This window comes from Tympanuchus pallidicinctus, unplaced genomic scaffold, assembly GCF_026119805.1.
Source record: "Tympanuchus pallidicinctus isolate F22 unplaced genomic scaffold, pur_lepc_1.0 scaffold41, whole genome shotgun sequence".
Classification (NCBI taxonomy): Eukaryota; Metazoa; Chordata; class Aves; order Galliformes; family Phasianidae; genus Tympanuchus; species Tympanuchus pallidicinctus.
This window is the reverse complement of record NW_026294760.1, coordinates 800001-819461: the sequence shown is the minus strand read 5'-3', so window position 1 is coordinate 819461 and position 19461 is coordinate 800001. Positions and strand designations below refer to the sequence as shown.

Sequence of the window (19461 nt, the reverse complement as noted above, 5' to 3'; positions counted from 1 at the left end):
GACGGGCGCTTGGCAGATAGAACAGATCATATATTATCTGCCTTTGCTGGAAGAATGATATTTTTCCATCAGCATGATTATTTTTATTTGACTTTTAAGTTGAGCTGGAAGACAGCACGGCTTCCATCCATCACTGCTGCGCCTATTAGAAAATTAACCAAGCTTCATCAACTTTGTGCATGGCGTGTTTCTGCGGCTGTACATCCAGAGGAAAACAACTCCAAAGGAGAGTGGGACACGAGGAACACAGAGCTGCAGGAAGGTTTGCAGGGCCCAGAGCACGTCTGCTGTGAAGTGCAAGAGGAGGGACCTCAGCTTCACGTGCTGCAGCTCCTTCCTTGGTTTGCTGGATACTCCTTGAAGCTCTTTGCAAACACCTGGTTCATTTTGTGCTCACTGCTGCAGAAAAATGCTCTGAGCGCCGGTTCTGAGGTCCTGGGGATGGGGATGAGATATGCATGGATGGGGAGAGCCTCAATCACAGCCCCTTTGGCTCTCTGGGTTGGCAGATGGGGACGGGGCTTCCTGCAGAGAACCACAGCAAGTACAAGGAGAGCTGGGCAGAGCAGCGTGTGCCCTGTCCTGACCCAGTGTGCCATAGCCACTGCTCCTGGGTGCTGGAACCTCAACTGCACCACGGAGCTGGGGGTCTCCTCCTGTTCGTGTCTACAAGCAAATTAAAAATTAAATAAATAACCGTGCTAGTTTACAAATAGAACTGTTACTTGTTACTCACAGTATTAACAGTCTCCTTTTATTTTTTTTATTTTTATTTTTTTCTTTCGAGGCTGTGAAAGACGTTTGTTTCAGTTGCCAACATCTCTACAGAACTAATGTGGGTGGATTGTGACAGATATAATTTCTCCATCCTACAGTTTCATCAACTTGAGTTCTGTTAAACTATACCCGCTGGGCTTAGCTCCTTTTAAAGTTTCCGCTTTGACAGGTAGATTTATTAGTCTTGAAATTTGTACAAATCAGATGTCACTCGTGGCAACTTGTCAAAATGTCAGTCTGGTGAGGGAGGCATGAAAGGATTTTCTGGAGAGAGACGGGAGGCAGGCTTTAAAGAGCTCGAGCAAAGCAGAAGAAAGGAGCTGGGAGGGACGGCAGCCTGCTTGATCCTGGGGGTTTTGCTTTATTAAATATCTAGCGCCATACAGCGGGAGATGTGCAGGATCCTGCCCGCCCAACATCAAGGCTGTCAACATCCGCCGCTGGCTCCCATCGCGCAGCCAGCCGAGCTCCGCAGCTTGCTCTGTGTATTTAGGGCAAGGATGAGGTGTGGGGAGGGGAAAGTTTGGCTCCATTTTTCAGGCTGTTATATGTCTGCAATGTTGTATTGCAACCCTGAGCGTGGAGCTGCGGCGCAGGCACTGGAGGGCAAAGCACGCGTGGGCTGAAGGCAGGGAGATAGGGAAGGGGAGAGAGGAGTGGGGAGGGATGGCAGCAGGGTTCATCCTGATCTCATCCCATCCCATCCTCATCTTCATCTTCATCTCCGACCTCATCTCCATCCCATCCCATCCCCACCTCCACCTCCACCTCCACCTCCATCCCATCTCAACTCACCTCAACCCATCCCATCCCATCCCATCCCATCCCATCCCATCCCATCCCATCCCATCCCATCCCATCCCATCCCATCCCATCCCATCCCATCCACTCCCATCCCAGAAGGGCTGCAATTAAAACCACTGACCTGTGTCTTGACGATGAAGGCAGGACCAAAACCAAAGCACTCCTGTAGAAGACTGTGTGCTGTGAATGGTTGGGACACAGCTGCCATCTCCCTCCGCATGGCCCAAGTAATTCTGTGGCTGAAGTTCTTCCATGGAATATGTTTAACGTTGTAGAAATGAAAACTTAAGAAGAAAAAAACACACCGTACTTTAGAAACGCAAATTAAAAAAACATTATTTTCGCTTGCCATTTCCAAGAAGATCAAGAAAATTTCCACCAAAATCAACATTTCTCTATGAATATTTACAGTTTGTTTGAAAAGAAAAAAAATCTGTTTTGGCTCAAAAAATATTTGTTGAAATTTGCGTGACAGGCAATGCTACCTCCCCAGTGAGGCACGGAGTGGGGCTGTGCAGTGCCACCAGAGAAGGGATGGGAGTTGGCCAAGGAGGGTGCGTGGGATCCCATTGATGGTGCACAGCTGCATCCATTGCGACTGGAGCTCAATGTGCTACGGAGAGATGCTTCCAAAAAGGAGGCCTGATTGGGAAAGGGCTTTCCCACCCCCACAGAGGCCATGTCCCCCCAGGCTATGCATCTATGGCTGTGCTGGAAAGCAGAGCAGGGCACGTGGCTTTGGTCCATCCTGACCTTAATGTCCTGCTCATTGCATACACCCCATGGAATTGTGAAATAAAGCTGAAAGCTGGGATTTCTCCCAGTTTTAATGCTGGGATAGGTGGCGTGGAGAGGCCAAGCGTGAGCGTGGAGGGATTTCAGCTTTGCTTAATTACACAGAATTACAGAACTGTAGGGTGCAGAGTTAGTTGGTGTGTGAGTGCCTGACTTCTTCCAGCACTGCAGCAACCAAAGGAGAGGGGACAATCCCCTCCACACCAGAGGGTTTCTCTGGAAGTAGTCACTCAGTGTTGTTTCCCTTTATGGGGGCACCGTAATGGGGGAAAAAAAGGCCATTTTGGGTGCGGTGGGGAGCAGGGCTTCCGCGTGCGCTGCGGTGCGGGGGGAGCGCGGGAGGCGGGGAGGGAGGAGAGGAGCGCCTGGCACGGGTTCAGAAAGCTCTCCAGCTCACACATCTGGTTCTTATATTTCAAAGTTAATTAGTCATATTGAGGCTGTCTGAAGATAAATTTATCATCCAGCAAAAACACAAACAGTTTGAAAAATGAAAGGAAGTGAGGTGACACGGCTTGACGTTTAAATAAATCATTTTAACATGATTAAAAAACTTGTCCTCCCTGACACCCGGAGCTGGAGGCTTTGTAAAGGCGTTCTGACAGAGATGGGGCCCTGCTGGCTGCACAAAGCCATTCCCTGCACAGAGCAGCACTCCGTGCCGCCGTGCAGGATTCCCATTGCCGGTCGTTGTCACCGCGCGCACTGGTGGCTGTCACTGCATGCCCCGTTGGCACCATGCAGGATCCTTAGATCTGTGGCTTCAGCTTAATGCTGTAAAGGCAAAAAAACCCTGCCTTTTTGCAATCTTGAATAGCAGAAGGTGGTGATGAAACGAAACGAACGCGCTTCCTGAGCATCCCTGCACCGTGCAGTGGTCCTGCGCCAGGTGACCCTATTTTGGCTTTGCTCATCCTGGATGGGTGCACAGTGTCTTTCCCACTAGGGTTTAGCCCAGGGCTTGAGGTCCATCCCTAAATGAGACGCAGACATGCAGCCCTCCAACCAAGTCTACTGGACCTCAGAGAGCCCTCAGTTCCCTCTGGATCTCGAAGTGCAAATCTGCAAAATGAGGATTGTGTTGGGACTGTTGCATCCCCTCCCTGCTCCTCAAAGGGCTGAGGGAGTTTGGGCACAGAGGATGGATAGACAGACACACAGAGAGACAGACACACGGATGGACACACAGGTGGACAAATGGATGGTTGCAGAGACAGACAGACAGGCAGACAGATTCAGCTGCGCAGCCTGCTTGAAGATGGGGAAGCTGAGAAGGGGGGAAGACGTGCATCTCGTAACAAGAAAAGATCTCTCCTGGGCTTGAAGGAAGCAAAGTGACAGAAAGGAGCGTGAAATAAAAATAAATAAATAACGAAGTGACGCTTAATGGATAAAATGAATATTCAAGTTGTTTCCAAGGAAGAATCTCTGACTTTGGTGCTGGTTACAGTTACAAGGTTTATGCGTTTTCTTGCTGTCAAAGCCTTCACCATAATTGTCCAAAAGTTCCTTATCTCTAACAAAACTGTCAGCTGCCTTTGAAGTATCAGAACAGTCTCATCACATCCTATTAAATAGTAAACATCATTTGCAAGTGTGCAGCCCCAGGCAGCTGTGTGTGGTTGGGAGGGGACATGCAGTGGGGCTGGGCACAGGGACAGGCTGTGCCATCCCTGGATGGAGGGGCAGCTCTGCTGGGAAGGAACACAGTGCTGTGAGTGCTACCCAATGTTCTCCTGCTTCTTCCTTCAGCCAGATTTGGAGAAGCGCATTTCATGTGTCGAAGCGTCTTCTGAGAGCTGAATCTTTCATAGAAGAGTAATTGTGCAATTAGTTATGAATTAGTAAAAATTCATTTTAATTACTTCCAGGTGTGACACATTTTACGCTGCAGAGTATGGAGGGGACTGAAGTTGCTCTGTTGGCATCCACTGTGGGAGCAGATGTGAGCAGACACTGTGCCCACCTGGCACACATCGTTGGGTGTTGGGGGAACCTCTCTGCAGGGGGAAGGGGGAGCCCTGGGAGTGGCTTCCCCAAAACCCCCCATGCAATAATGTTTGGTCCATTTACTCAGTTCTTTGGACATGGCTTGGGTCTGCTCTCCTTGGGGAGCCGAAGCCCCTCGTGTCCCCGTGGAGCTGGAAGCTCAGCGTTGGGAAACCAGGTGGATCACACTGTGTCCATCATTAAAACCCTGGAAATCTCCCCATAAAGCCATTGAGATTTCCAGTCCTAATTCCAGATCAAAGAGGCATTGGGAAAGAGCTTCCCAGGTCTGAGCGCTTATCTCAACCGGAGCCGCCGGCGTTTGAAGTTGCCCCATCAGTCACTAATCAAAGATCTCCCTTCAGATGGGGAAATCAGACTCCTTTCAGCAGGACGGGTGGTTATCGGCTCCCAAACACCGCCTGTCTTTGCTCTGACCTTCTCTTTGTGAGCTGACCCCGGAGCAGAAGCGCCGCATAGGGATTGGCCCTGCAGTGCTGGCACGCGCATGGCTGCGCCTTCAGATCAGCAAAGAATGTGCATGTGGAGGTCATAAAACCCTCCTGAGGTAAATAAATACACGCTGGACTCCTCACTTAACACACAGCAATGGCAAGCACTAACAAAGAGCTGCATTTCCACTCAAAGGAGGAATCCGCAGGGCTATTGGCCTCTGCTTTCCCTCATCACACACAGACAATGCCGAGGGGAGCAAACCCTTAAGCACAGAGCAAGGAGGGGGGCACTGTGGTTGGGAACCTCCTGGGCGCAAAGAGAGCCCAGCACAAAGTCTGCATTCAGCAATTTTCCACCCTCTCTGCAAAAATGTGCACCCATGGGATCCCCTGTTCCAGCACAGCACACACTGCAAAGGGAGCAGAACTCTGCTGCAAAGTCCCCAGCAAAGCAGCACGTGGCCTTGCAAGGGTCTGAATCAGCATCAGAAGCAGTTTTCGCTGAAAACATCACATCTTTTTTTAAGCTAAATTACACAGAGCCCCAGGACTCTGCCCTTGAGTCCTCCAGCAGCATTGTACATGGCTCTCTGGAAAACTGCCTGAGCGTTTTTCTATCCAGTTTTGCAACGTGCTGCTTTACCAGCTTGGACAAGCTGCTGGGGAAACCTCTTATAGCAAAGGGTTTGGGGCTGACATCTGCATCATCGTGTAAAAGCATCCCCTGGATATCCCAGAGAGCACCGAGCGTGTCCTGGAGCAGCGCTGCCTCTGAGCTGTGTCTGTGGGTGCCAAGACCGAGAACATTCCTTGGCGGTGGCCGTGCTCCTCCTGCTGTGCCCACAGTCCCTTCTCTTTGCACAGGGATCGGATGGCGCTTCTCCTGATGGGAATTTGCACCTTGTAACTCAACGTGGGGTGGGACAGGACTGCGTGGAGCTCCCCTGTGAGTCCTGCAGAGATCTCAGAGATCCATAACTGCTATTCCAGGCGATGGCTCCATTTTTGGCAGTCGTCTCATGGCTCCGTATCCTCCATGTAACCAGATTCTTCACGTCCCTCGTGCTCGGGGTTAACCCTTGGGGCAGCACTCATGGGCAGCAGCAGTGGGGCTGTAATAAGATGGGAGGCACTGGGCTGTACTGTGGGGGTTGGGTGGCACACAGGTGGGGCCGATCCCCTCCTCTTATGTGGGGACACTGACCCCTATGTGAGGTGTCCCTAGGTGACACCACACTGCCTCCTCCTAAGAAACACATGCGAATCAATCACCCAACACAGCAGGCAACGAAGGCTGGAGCTCACCGAGCACCGAACAGCGCGGCTTTTGTTGGGGTAGAGCTCATTCCTTTCACGTTTGCCCGCGAGGCTTTGCATAATTAGAATGGAGCCTCTCCTATAAATGCAAGCCCCTCGCATCCCCACGCAGCAGCAGTCCTGTTGGGGTGCGACCAAGGCCCGTCCCAGGGCTCCTTTGGGACCCCGTGCACACAGTGGATCTCACTGCACCGGCGTACCGAAACCAGAGCTTTTTTTTTTTTTAATAAGGCCTCAGACAAACTCATAAAAAGCCCCCGTCAGCAGGGCAAATTTCATTCCAGCTGGGAACTGGATTCCTGTGAAAGGAAAGTGCCAGCAGGCCCTTCGCTCCAATGGCACGACCAGACATAGCTATAATTAAGGGCTTCTCAATAGCTGCGTGAAAGTTGTTATGAATTTCAGTGGGCAGAGGGGCACAGAGGAACAGTAAATCACCCCCAACAAAAGGTACGGGCAGCGGGGAGCAGGCTCCGGTGTTAACCAAGCACTGTTTGTAAAGAGCTTAAATTATGAACACGTGCCATAGTTAGAGCAGGGTCAGCTTAAACTGGGAGCCCATTGTCCCCGCAGAGCCAAGCATGGGGGAATTGGGCTCCACACCTGGCTTCTCTGTCCTGGAGCTCCAGTGCTGTCAGTGCCCTTAGTTTGCCCCCAAGAATGGAAGGACTGCTGCCATCGCACACCATGATGATGGAATGAGTTTCTCCATGCAGAGCCCAGCAAGGACTTGATCCACAAGGGGACATGGGGAATGCAGTGTGGGGCTGCCTGGCTGCAGCCATCCCATGGCCCCATACAGCTCTGCCCAAGCAGCACTCTGCAAGCAGGACTTCCACAGCTGTTATTTCATTAACTACTGTCAGCACCCGCCAAGCACAAACTCTGAATAATCTGTTGCTGATTTGTACGTGGATTTGTACCGGAAAAGGTTTTTGCCAAAGCCGGCTTTGCACAGCCTCCATTATAGGTCCCAGGGTCACAGGCATGGGGTGAACGCTGGGCACAGTGTAACTCAGCACTGGGGCACCCAAACCACGGTGAGCCCGAGCAGGATCATTTATTTCACCCCAAATTGTGCATGTGGAGCAGCAAGTCTGCACCAAAGCCCATCAGTAAAATGAGAAAGCCAAAGATTGCGCCATAAATAAGGACCGGTTGACACTTCTTAAATTCATAGCTTTAGCACACAGCAAAGTGTCTCCTTTTTATCAGGAATTTGTTGACAAGGGTTGCAAAAAGATCTACAAATAATACTGAGTGGGGCTATGAAAATGTATTTGTGGAACATTTCAGTATCAAGGATCACCATTATATCGGAAGAATTCATCTTCCTGGAACATTTTATTAGTATCTCGATTTTATAGCTGCTCCCTTTTAATTTTTTTTTTTAAAATTATTATTTTTTTTTCATCCTTCCAGCAAATGCAGCAATGGGGAGAGCCCTTTCTCCAGCTGCGGCTGCAGGGATATGGCTGAACCAGCTCTAAGATGCCACCATTCCGTTCCCATTCCATCCCATCCCATCCTAACCCAACCCATCTATCCCCATCCCATCCCCATCTTCATCTCATTTCCATTCCATCCTCATCTCATCCCATCTCATCCCATCCCATTTCTATTTCATTTCATTTCATTTCCATCCCATCCCATCCCATCCCATCCCATCCCCATCCCATCCCCATCCCATCCCATCCCATCCCATCCCATCCCATCCCATCCCATCCCATTTCTATTTCATTTCATTTCATTTCTTTTCCATCCCATCCCATCCCATCCCCATCCCCATCCCCATCCCCATCCCATCCCATCCCATCCCATCCCATCCCATCCCATCTCATCCCATTTCTATTTCATTTCATTTCATTTCCATCCCATCCCATCCCATCCCCATCCCCATCCCCATCCCCATCCCATCCCATCCCATCCCATCCCATCCCATCCCATCCCATCCCATCCCATCCCATCTCATCCCATCCCATCCCATTTCTATTTCATTTCATTTCATTTCATTTCATTTCATTTCATTTCATTTCATTTCATTTCATTTCATTTCCATCCCATCCCATCCCATCCCATCCCATCCCATCCCATCCCATCCCCATCCCATCCCCATCCCATCCCATCCCATCCCATCCCATCCCATCCCATCCCATCCCCTCCCATCCCATCCCATCCCATCCCATCCCATCCCATCCCATCCCATCCCATCCCATTTCTATTTCATTTCATTTCATTTCATTTCATTTCCATCCCATCCCATCCCATCCCATCCCATTTCCATTTCATTTCCATTTCCACCCCATCCCATCAGTCAGTCACTGATGGGGAACAGTGGGAGCAGCTGAGAGAACGGAGCCTTTTCCCCAGGGTAAGCTCAGCCCCGGCGTCTGCACCCACTCCTCCCCACAGCAGCACATGATCTCGTCCTGCCCTCACCCTCAGCCCAAAGCGATGATGAATGCCCCACAGTGGCACTACAGACGGCCATAAATAACGCCTTGCTCCGCAGTGCCGGCAGCTTCCATTAAGGCTGTCTGGATGGTGCTGTGATACCCCAGGTCCGCGCCGGGCTCAGCCACAACATTTATCAGCATGCTTTCCTCACCCCATAAATCATCCCAGCCAAGAGCCATATGGGAAACAGCCTCAGCAGCTTCCAGCAGTGGGCAGCAGCTCCTCGATGGGGCACTCTGCTCATCCCCAGTGGATTCCACTTGTGCCCTGCACACATGTCCCTAAATGTTACGGCCCACCAGTAGCACTCCATGGCTTTCCGGACCCATGCCGCCATCCTCACCTCAAACATGACAAAGATAACCATTTTGATGTAGCACTGTATTATTTTCACTGAAAGGGCCTCCTGGCACAGGGATCCATGTTTCCTTCTCATTCCCTCTGGCCACTGAACCTCAAAGGCCCTGCCAGTCCCTGCCTTTCTCACCCTTATTTCTTCCTATGCACAATGAGGTGAAAATTGACACCAAATCAGCCTGTTTACACTTCACACCCACTGTGTACAGGAAAAAAATGCCTAAAGTGATGAAGAATGAAGCCTATCGTTGTGGAGCTTAATTGAAAAAGGCAAAAAAATGCCCCTAGGTTTTACAGTAGGGATTTACAGGTATGTTTAGAACCCTCACCTTGCATTGTAACTCAAGATACGACCAGACAACCCCATATAACAGCATCTAGAGACATCATCATATGTAACATAGCTGGTGTTTGGGGCAATGGAGGAACGTGCCCACAGGTTTCCCCACTTATATCTGGCTTTCTCCCCAAGCATCTCCATCCCCAGCTCCTCTTTACAATGCCTCTTTTCCTCACTTCCATTGTGATCTACTGAAACCAATGCAAAGACTGTACTGAGCTGGGATCTGAGAGCTGAGGATTGGCCTCTCCCAGCAATGGGCTGCCCTAAAGGGGTTGAGCAAATCCCTGGGCAGCTGAAGCCATGTGGCATGGAGCAAAGGGCAGCTCTGGGAGCCCTGTGCTGCCTGTGTTGAGGCCTGTCTTGCAGCTTCTGCCATAGTGAACTCTTGGGAACACTTTAAATTAAGTGTCCTAAATTCGCCTAACTACGCATTTAATTTGGCAGTAATAGGACACTCTCTGTATAATAGCAGAGTTTCTGTATAATAGAAGAGTAGCTGCATATTAATATTTTGATTATTAAGGACATGTGTATTGGAGGCTTAATAAGTATGTAATATATTATTGCTTAATTGCTCAGACTCTTAAGTATGTTTTCATAATTAGCTGCTATTTAGTTAACGTAAATATCCAGCTTATTAAATATAGACATGCATTCCGCCTGCAGCGGTTCTTCATATGAGCAGCACCCGAGGACAGCGGGCGTCCAGCAGGACCAGCCCTGTGCTGGTAATCAGCCAACACATCCCAAGCTTTGCACTCCCATTGTGTGCAGTGGGAAGCTCTGCCATGGCTTTGTCTGGTTCCTCTCACACAGAGAGAATCCCAGCGTGCTTCCTCCTTCCTTCATTTGCTGAGCTGGGGAGGTTTTCAAGCTGGGCTTTCGCTCTGCTTCCTGCGTGGAGGACCCATAAAGTCCTGATGGAAGTGGAAGATGGGAATGTTGTATTTCATGCTTGGTCTGAGCAGGTCCCACGTCTCAGGGATCACCACCATTTATCCGGGATGAACACCTGTACTGGTGGCAGCTCGGAGTGCCAGGGATTATTCTGTCCTCTGTGCTGTGAGGTCATCCCAGCCGAGCTCATGAGAAACGGGTGCCACCGTGGACTACAGCTCGGCTTGTCCTGTGCTCCTGTGAAGGAATGAATGCTTAAATAAGTGGATAAACAAAGACGATGCCTTAGGAAACCCATATCCAAGGCAGGCTGGTGGAAGTGCTCTGTCTCAGCCGAGCGCTGGGCTCGGTCTGCAGGGGCAGTGCTATTTCAGGGTTTCTGCGTGCTGCTGGAAATCTGTTGAGGTCACATCCAACCAAGCAGCTCTATGATTTTGCAGAAGGGTTCCCTGGGCCACAGCCACGCAGAGATCTCAGCTCTGGGTTATGTGGGATGAGGGACAATCTCCTCAGCCCTGGGATGAAATGGCCCAAACGGCTCTGAGCTCACTCTCTATACTTGCAGATCTGGGGAAGGTTTCTCATGTGGGCTCCTAAACGCCACATTTCAACGCAGTTATTGTCCCAGTGCCTAACAGGGGAGGCAGGCTGAATGAGCCAATAACTCACCCGCTGCAAACATGTTTATTTGAGGGTTGTTTTTTTTTTTCTTCCCCTTTTAAGAGCTTTAGCAAATACACTACGTACAAGGAAAGAAAAAGCCCTGATGCCAGCATGCATAATTCCTCCAGGAGCAAGTCTGATAGGAACACAAAAGCGTGCACGCTTCCAAACTGTAACCAATATTTGCACATTGGAGTGACTAATTCTCCACTCCGAGCCACAGAACAATAGGCGTAATAGCAAGGTGCATTAATGCGAAGCGTGATTGTCTGCTGCCGTGCTTATTTGACACATAAACAAGGAGAGGAGGAGGATTTTTATCTACCTGTATAACTATTCGCTGAACAGCAGGTTACAAATGTGCTCAGAAAATGCTGACCCAGGGCTGCTCCTGTACCTCCTGCGCCGGATTGGCACATGATTTGCAGCACTGCGGGAGTTCTATAGCTGACCTCATTAGCAGTGCATTTCCTGGCTTGTTAGCATCATATTTGTATAATTTACGGCACCTTCGTTTTTATGGAATGTGTTCCTTGTAGAGTGTAATGGCAGCAATATATTTAACCTCTCCTATTTAGGAATGCTGTTGCTGAAGGCAGCCTGGAGATATAAAAGGGATTTTTTTTCATCTCTTCTTTCTCTCTAGCATGCATATTTTTTTTTCCACTCAGTTGCTACATACCCAAATATACGTGTAACCTGCAAAGTGTTCATAAAAGGAAACACAAAGCTGTGCTCAGGAAACCACAGCTTTCGCGGGAGCATTCCCAAGGTCAAGCCCTTAAATCAGAGCAGTGCCATCTTTCCAAAGCCATTACTCAGCTGCTAGAAGAGGAACGAGAATTGCAGCAGCAGAAAGGAAGGACAGTGCATGGAGATGGGATGAAGCTGGGCTCAGCACCTGGCCCTGCTGCCCAACCAAGGGCACTGCTGCTGGAGATGCTCTTTTGTGCTGTATTTCATTTGCAGCACCTGTGTGCACGTGGTGATGGGGAGAGGCAGCTGCATGTGATGATGGTGATGATGCAGCCCTGCAGTGCAGCCCTGGGGATGGTCAACATCTCAGCCAGGAGCCCTGGGACCACAGCAGCCCCATCCCTGCCTGCCTCTGTGCCTCGCAGCGAGCTCCCAATCCTCATCACTTGATTTAAATGGAGTCTGTCTCATTAGGTGACTATGTACCTGCTTAGTTGCCTAAACACCCCATTTCCATGCTGCTCAGGCTGTCTGTGCTATCTCGCAGTGATGGATTCTATGGGTGGAGAGTTGCATAGAAATACATCTGTGGGTGCTTCTGCGCTGCGACAGCGGTTCTGGATTGCTCTGCTTCTCCCTCCCTTCCAGTCTGCACAGCCTGAGACCCCTAAACTCACCCTAACTCCATTCACTCTGGGCACAGGGAACCAACAGGGCCACAAGGGACCTTTGGGAGCAGCTCTGGCTTTGCCATCCATCAGCTGCCCCCCAAGGCCGTGGAGCGGGGAGGACTTCAGTGCTGCACCCCTGCATTGCTTTGCATCAGCACCACCACTCAGCACCATTGGGCTGAGCCAATGCTACCCCTGCCCCATTGCTGTGCCCCATAGCTGCCCCATAGCTGCTCCACAGCCACCCCACAGCCGCTCCAGTCCTCACAGCAGTGCCAGCAGCATCTCGGTGCTTTCTTGTTAGCTGCACTCTAAGCAGGAAAGTGACTGGCCCTGACAATATAATTTACATCGCTGTATAAAACTATCTGTGGAAGCCAAGCTAATTTGTGCCAGATTAGGCTATTTGTCTCAGCCACTGTCTAACGGCACAATCTATCAGAGGGCTGTTTTCAAATATCGCTTTTCAAGCGTGCCCTTGAGAGGCGGGAATTGATTGGGATCTTAGAAAGCAAAATTACAGCAATAACTTAAAAGAAACAATAATTACTGAATCATACCAGTGTCAGCACTCTGCAAAACACGAAATAGCCATCAAACCCCAATCCAATATATTCTGCAGCAAATTTATTGAATGGAAAAAGCAGTTGAGTGAGGCTTTTTTTTTTTTCTTTTCCCTCCCCGTTCCCTTCACCCCCTCTCTCTCCTGGTACATATGGTTATCTCCAAACCGCAAGTGAATGAGTCGATAATTCTTGTCATTGACTGCTCCATTTTCAGAGAGTCAAGAGAAGATCCATTAGGTACCTCCCGACGCGGTGTCTTTCCCCTTCCCCTCCAGTCATTTGCGAGTCTGCGCTCCTCGGGCAAACAAACATATATAACTAATCATCTGTTAAAGCGCTGAGCCCCCTAATAAATCTCTGCAACTGAAATACTTTAATGGGTAATTAATTGATCCTGTTCCAGAGGAGTAATAAGATAATAAATTAGACAATATTTCACTCAGTTGTGTCAGTGTACTGCTAATGGTGCTGTAGGGCTAAGCCGAAGGATAATAAATTAGCCAGAAATTAACTGCTAAGAGCTTTCTGCAGAGAAATTGGCTGACGGGCAAGGCTTGGTGATTTAGGGCCCTGATGCCGTGGTGGTGCTCTCCATTCCCTTTATTTATTTTTTGGTGCTCACAGATATTAACTCTTGTTTGGGGCTGGGGGGAGCAGCACGGCATGGCATGGCGTGCATGGTGCATCGTGGCACAGCTCACCATGGCACGGTGCAACAGGGCATGGCAAAACATGGCATGGCACAGTGCAACGTGGCACAGTTCATCATGGCACGGTGCAACATGGCACAATTCATCATGGCACAGTGAAACATGGCATGACAGTGCAACGTGGCACAGTTCATCATGGCATGGTGCAACATGGCATGGCACAGTGCAACATGGCACAGTTCATCATGGCATGGTGCAACATGGCACAATTCATCATGGCATGGTGCAACATGGCATGGCACAGTGCAACGTGGCACAGTTCATCATGGCATGGTGCAACATAGCACAGTTCATCATGGCATGGTGCAACATGGCATAGTGCAGGAGAGTACAGCAAGGCTGGGGAGCAGCAGATTTATTGCAATCTGGTTGTGCTGCATGTAGGTAAATTACTTTTGTGCTGACTGTAAAGACTGTCTCTGAGGCGAGTTATTACCCATCCAGCAAACAAAAAGGAAATATTTTCTGGTGCGTGTGTCATATTTCTTGGGAAGGTACAGCAGAGACGTTGGGAAAGGTGACACTGGGGGACAGATCCTCATGTGGTGTAAAGCAGCATGGCACTGCTGGGCTATGGAGGGTACCATGAATGGTGCTAAGGAGAAATTGGAGAGGGCTGGAAGCCTGCAGTATCAGAGCCCCTCATGTCTCCCAGTCCAGCTGCAGCCCCTCAGCTGCCCACTCATCCCAGCTGTTATGGGGCTCCAAGGAACCCAGCACCTCCTTGGGTTCCCAGACCCAGGCTGGGGCTGCAGTGAGAGCCCTGCATGGCAAACCTTCATCTGCTCTGATCCTGGGGACCCAGTGAGAGGATGACAGTCGTGAATTAGAGGTGCTGGAGGAAGTGTGCAGAGGGCTCAGGAAAGAAAGAAGCTGATGAATGCCATGGGAAGTTCCCCATGCATCCTGCAGCATCCCACGTTGCACAGCATCGTGCATCCCACAGTGCCCTGCATCCCACAGCATCCTGAATCCTGCAGCATCCTGCAGCACAGCCCCACAGCACCCACACAGCCCTCTCCTTGGCTTTGCCCTCTCCTGCTGCCATTGCTCCTTGGGAGGAGGTGAGAGCGTAGCACTCAGCCAGGGCACCAGGAGAGCTCACGGACGAGATTAAAAGCAAATCAAAGAAGAAAAATTGTGGCACGGTTTATGTCTTCCTAATTAAAACCCCGCCAGTCTCCCTTCTCCCCCCCCCCTTTTCCAGCTAATGTTACACTAACGAGCTGAGTTTAGTGGCATTTATGTAGATAAAAGTCCCGATGATTGATCTCAATGGCTTGTTAAAATTAGTTTCAGTCCACCATATTGATTTAATTCCATTGCTTGAAAGTGCTAATTAATAATGATAATAAAAGTGTCTGGGCTCATTATTATCAGGAGGCAGATTGGGAGGGGATGAGGGGCACCGTGGTGTGTGCATCACTCACTGCACCTCTGATGGAGTTGGGAAGGTGGCATAGGACAGAAGCAACAGGGATGGGGATGAAGGTCTGCCCTTGGCCAGGGGCAGCACAGTGCTCTGCAGGAGGATGGTGGGATTCCCTGTTTCTCTCTAAGGGGTGGGATCAGCCCAGTTCCCATTCAGCAGCTGGGATCATGTCATAATTCCCAGGATTTTTGGGGCTGAGATTTTTGAAGGACTCATCTATAGACAAAAGCTCAGCATCACATGGAGGAGCCCCCAGGAGGGAATCTGCACTGCCTGCAAAGTGATGCCCTCACCCTTCTCCAGCTACCTGCTGTCTGCAGCTCCTGAGATCTCTTTCCTGGGGAAATTAATTAGAGCAATTAATATATTTATGTGATCATTCAACGTGCTGATTTCAGACAACTGCAGAGGAAACTTTTCCTGCCTCCATCTGATCTCCCTGTGCCATTTGGGCACTGCTGGCCCTCATCTTCCCCTTTCATTTTTAAAATTTCTCTCTGTCTCTCCCATCCATCATTTTCTCATTCCCTCTCTCCCATCCACAGCTAATGGAGTCTGCAGTAATTCAGCCCTCCTCGACAGGGCTGTAATTTCAATAAATAATTACGGGACCTGATTTCATCTCTCTCCTTCCTGAAATGCGACCGCACAAACTCATCCCGGGCTTAATTAGCAGCGGGGCTTCAGGTTGGCCCCATGGCTTTGGGGTAGTGGGCTGCAGCTCTGCTTTGCTCCCAGTGCTGGCTCTGCCTGCAGCATCCCAAGCTCCTGCTGCATCCCCATGGTGGGATTCTCTCCCCATCCGTGTGGTCAGCAGCTCAGATCCCAATGGAAAGAGTGAAGGAAAAACAAGCACAGAAGGCTGAAAGCAGCAAAGCCAGAGCCATGCAAGGCCTACAGCTCCACTGCCACCGCCTTTGGTCGGGGCTGCAAACAAAGCGAAGGTCCCTGAGTTCTCCTATAAATGGTAATGATAACACAATTATCATGCAAAACAAAAATTAAGTTTAATGGTGCAAAGCCAGGGTGTACTGTGGAGGTAATTCATATTAATTATGTTTGGATTAAAAGCTTATTTCTTTTGTTAGCATCTGCAAGTAGGAACTTAGCAGTAAAAAAAGCCGCATATAATTACTGCATCTTATGGAGGAGCAGTGTCGAACTTAATGGAGCATCCCCGTTCTCTCTGGGCACCCGAAGAGCAGTAATATTTCACATTTTATGAAATACAGGAGAAATAAATTACAGGTTTAATGATGAGCATTGCTTGGGCTCGTACCGCAGTGCGATTGGCTACTGAGCGCAGCAGGCCTGCAGCCCCTGCTGCAACGCAATGCCACCATCACTGTGACACCACTGCAGCAGAGCAATGCCACCATCTCTGTGACCCTGCTGCAATGCAATGCAATGCCACCGTTGCTGTGACTCCCCTGTGCTGTAATGCAATGCCACCATTGCTGTGATCCCCCTGCACTGCAGTGCAGTGCAACCATCACTGTGACCCTGCAGCGATGCAACGCAATGCAGTGCAATGCCACCATCTCCGTGACCCAGCTGCAATGGAATGCCACCATCACAGTGCCACCACAGTGCCACCACTGCTGCGATCTGCTTGTGCTACACAGCAGTGCCGTTGTCACTGTGACCCTTCCGTGCTGCAGAGCCGTGCCACTGTTGCTGTGACCATCTCATGTCTCTCCCAGAAGAGCTATGAGCACAGCTGTGGGTCAGCTTTCAGCAGGTTTTGTTGCCATTCCACCCTATGAGCAATATGGGACGGGACCGATCCCACTGTCATCACCCTGAGCCTGCACACTCCGTGGGCACTCTGCTCCTTATTAGTCCACAGCCCTGTGGATGCCAGCTGCTATTTTAATTCCTTTGTGCTGATGGCGGCATCTGAGAGATGAGTGCTTTCCTTTTAAGCACAAGCCACTTTGGGGCTGGCCCAGGAGTGCTGCAGGGCTTTCCTTGGAAAGCAGAGCTGCAGCACTGCAGGGCCCAGTGCCTGTCCCTCCAGGTATTATTTCATCACTTTGCCCCAAATTCCACGTCCCAATCAGGCTTCCCCCCTTCCACGCCATTCTGCAAACAGCTGCTCACCGCGTCACCACTTTTCCTAAGGGGCTTCAGTTGCATCGACACCACAATTTGTGCTATCTGGTTATTGATCCACAAATCAGAGATGCTGTAGCTGGGTGAGGAGGTGCTGACCGCGCGGCCATGCCGCCCCGAGGGCTCCAGAACTGCAGACATCCCACATCCCATCCCCATACATCCACCCATGGATGCTCCATCAGTGCATCCTTCAACCCCTTGGGACGCAGAGGGGTCCCCAGGGATGGGTCCACATGCAGGAGACCCCGCAGTGAGCAGCTGCACCTCTGCGTTTGCTGTTTGTATACACGCATCCATACACACACGCTGACACACAGAGCAGCTCCTATAGACCGGCGCTCCTCCTGCCTTCCCTGTTTCCCCCTTTTTGACACCATAAATCTCTGTTTTTCCCAACTCACGGCAGCGATTGCATCATCTCCCATCCGCCCCCTCCCCGCCCAGCGCAGATTAAGATAAAGTGATAGCGCTGTGTCAAAGAGTGCTTTACTGCCACACTTGGGATAGAAGAGGAGAGGTTAATTTATCATCGCTGGGGAGAACTGACAGAGGAGAGATATACTACCGAAGGGGGATTTAGCACAGGGCCAAGAAACTTCACACTATTTTTACCATCTGTCACATGCTCTAATAAAGCAGGACAAAATATGAAGAAAGGAAAAATGAACTATCAAACACTGATGTAATGCAGCCCATAAATCTAATTTAATTACTTTGCATGGAGACAGGTCCTCGAGTCCGTGTGAATATACTGGATTTTCTTGGCAACTTAACAACTAAGTGTTTTAATAACATCACACCATAATTTATTCTGCTTGAAACACAAAACCTCTTTTGTGTGAGTTTCGTTCCTTTCTTTTTCTTTTTTTTTTTTCCTCCTTTTCGGTGTGTGAGAACTGTTAATTTTTCCTGCTAATGTCAAAACTGGCATAAATTCACACGTGAACTTGAAGCCTGGCTGTGAAAAGAGGCGGAGGTTGGCGAATGCCTTTTATTGTTGGGTGCACGCAGGGTTGTAAGCAGCAGTGGGGCTGCTGTGGCTGCTGGGGAATGGGACTTCAAGGGGTGCTGGGCAGAGCAGGGCTGTCCCCAAAGCAGAAATGAGGGATCCAGGCATGAGAAGGCGTTGGGATAATCATAATCATAGAATCATAATCACAGAATGGCCTGGGTTGAAAAAGACCACAATGCTCATCTATTTTCAACCCCCTGCTATGTGTAGGATCACCTACCACAAGACCAGGCTGACCAGAACCACATCCAGCCTGGCCTCGAGTGCCTCCAGGGATGGAGAATCCACAGCCTCCTTGGGCAACCTGTTCCAATGCATCACCACCCTCTGAGTGCAAAACTTCCTCCTAACATCCAACCTAAACCTCCCCTGTCTTAATTTAAAACTATTCCCCCTTGTTGTGGGATGCCACGAGCCAAAGCTCACAGTTATCACTGAAGGTGCTCCTGCGAATCTGGATGCGGTCACAGAAATTACTGCTAATAATGCATGCTGTATATCAAAGGCTTTAGGATCCTAGTGTGCTGAGACACTATTTTGCCAGGCTTTCATTAGAGATGACATTCAGTTTGTGCACCTCTGTGATTAGGAAGGGACATTCCAATCTGATTTTGACCCAAAGCATTGGACATAGAAGCTGTGATGCCAGTGAGTAGGGATGGGGCAAGCTGGTAATTCGTCTGTTGGTCATCAGTGCTCCATGGGACACTCGTATGGTCCTCCAGCCACGTGGGGCTCATGGTACATCTGCTGGGCTCATGCATGGAGTGGAGCTCGGCACGTGCCTGCGTGCTGCAGAGCTGAGCTGGGGCTTTGCTTTGCCTCTGGGCTCGGCTTCCCCGAAGCTTCGCCTGCAACTTGCCTGAGCTCTGAGCAGTTCTCATGTAATCATTGATTTTTCAACACTGAAAATTTTAAATAATGCAGAAGAGTTTCCCCCCCAGTAGAGCTCTGCTAGAGCAAATCCATCAGACTTTGTAATATCGTCTCCAGGGAGGAGAGCGAGTACTTAAAACCAAAGTGCGGCAGGAGATACCGCTTTGGGGACATGGGAAGATCCTCCTGAGCGTTGTTTGTTCAAGGATTAGGAATCCCAAAGCCTGGGGATCTGCAGGTGTTCCAGCTCTCTGAGCCCCACGGTTTGCTCTGCTCAGCACTGCTTTCCCCTGGGGACAGAACAAAGGCTGACACAGGACACACAGCACAGCACACAGCCCAGGGCCTGGCGGGTGGTTTGCATCCCAAGGAGCTGTGTGTGCAGACTGTGCATGCCCAGGTGATTTATTGCACAAGGGCATTTGCATCCTGTAGCTAATTAATCCGAGCGCTGGAGGCTGCTCTTTGAAGTAGAGCAGTGTCAGCGAGTCCAGCCCAGGGATCATTTGTTTCTTTTTCTGAAGAA

The 19461-nt window shown here is 50.0% G+C and overlaps 1 long non-coding RNA gene across 2 annotated transcripts in view; it reads right to left on the bottom strand.

Moving 5' to 3' along the window:
* Positions 1 to 1674: 1674 nt before the first annotated feature.
* Positions 1675 to 19461, bottom strand: part of LOC128090004 (uncharacterized) — a 101072-nt gene continuing 83285 nt past the window's right edge. For both annotated transcript variants that reach the window (XR_008210757.1, XR_008210754.1), the window contains exon 4: positions 1675 to 1865. This is a non-coding gene — a long non-coding RNA (uncharacterized LOC128090004). The remainder of the gene's footprint in view (positions 1866 to 19461) is intronic.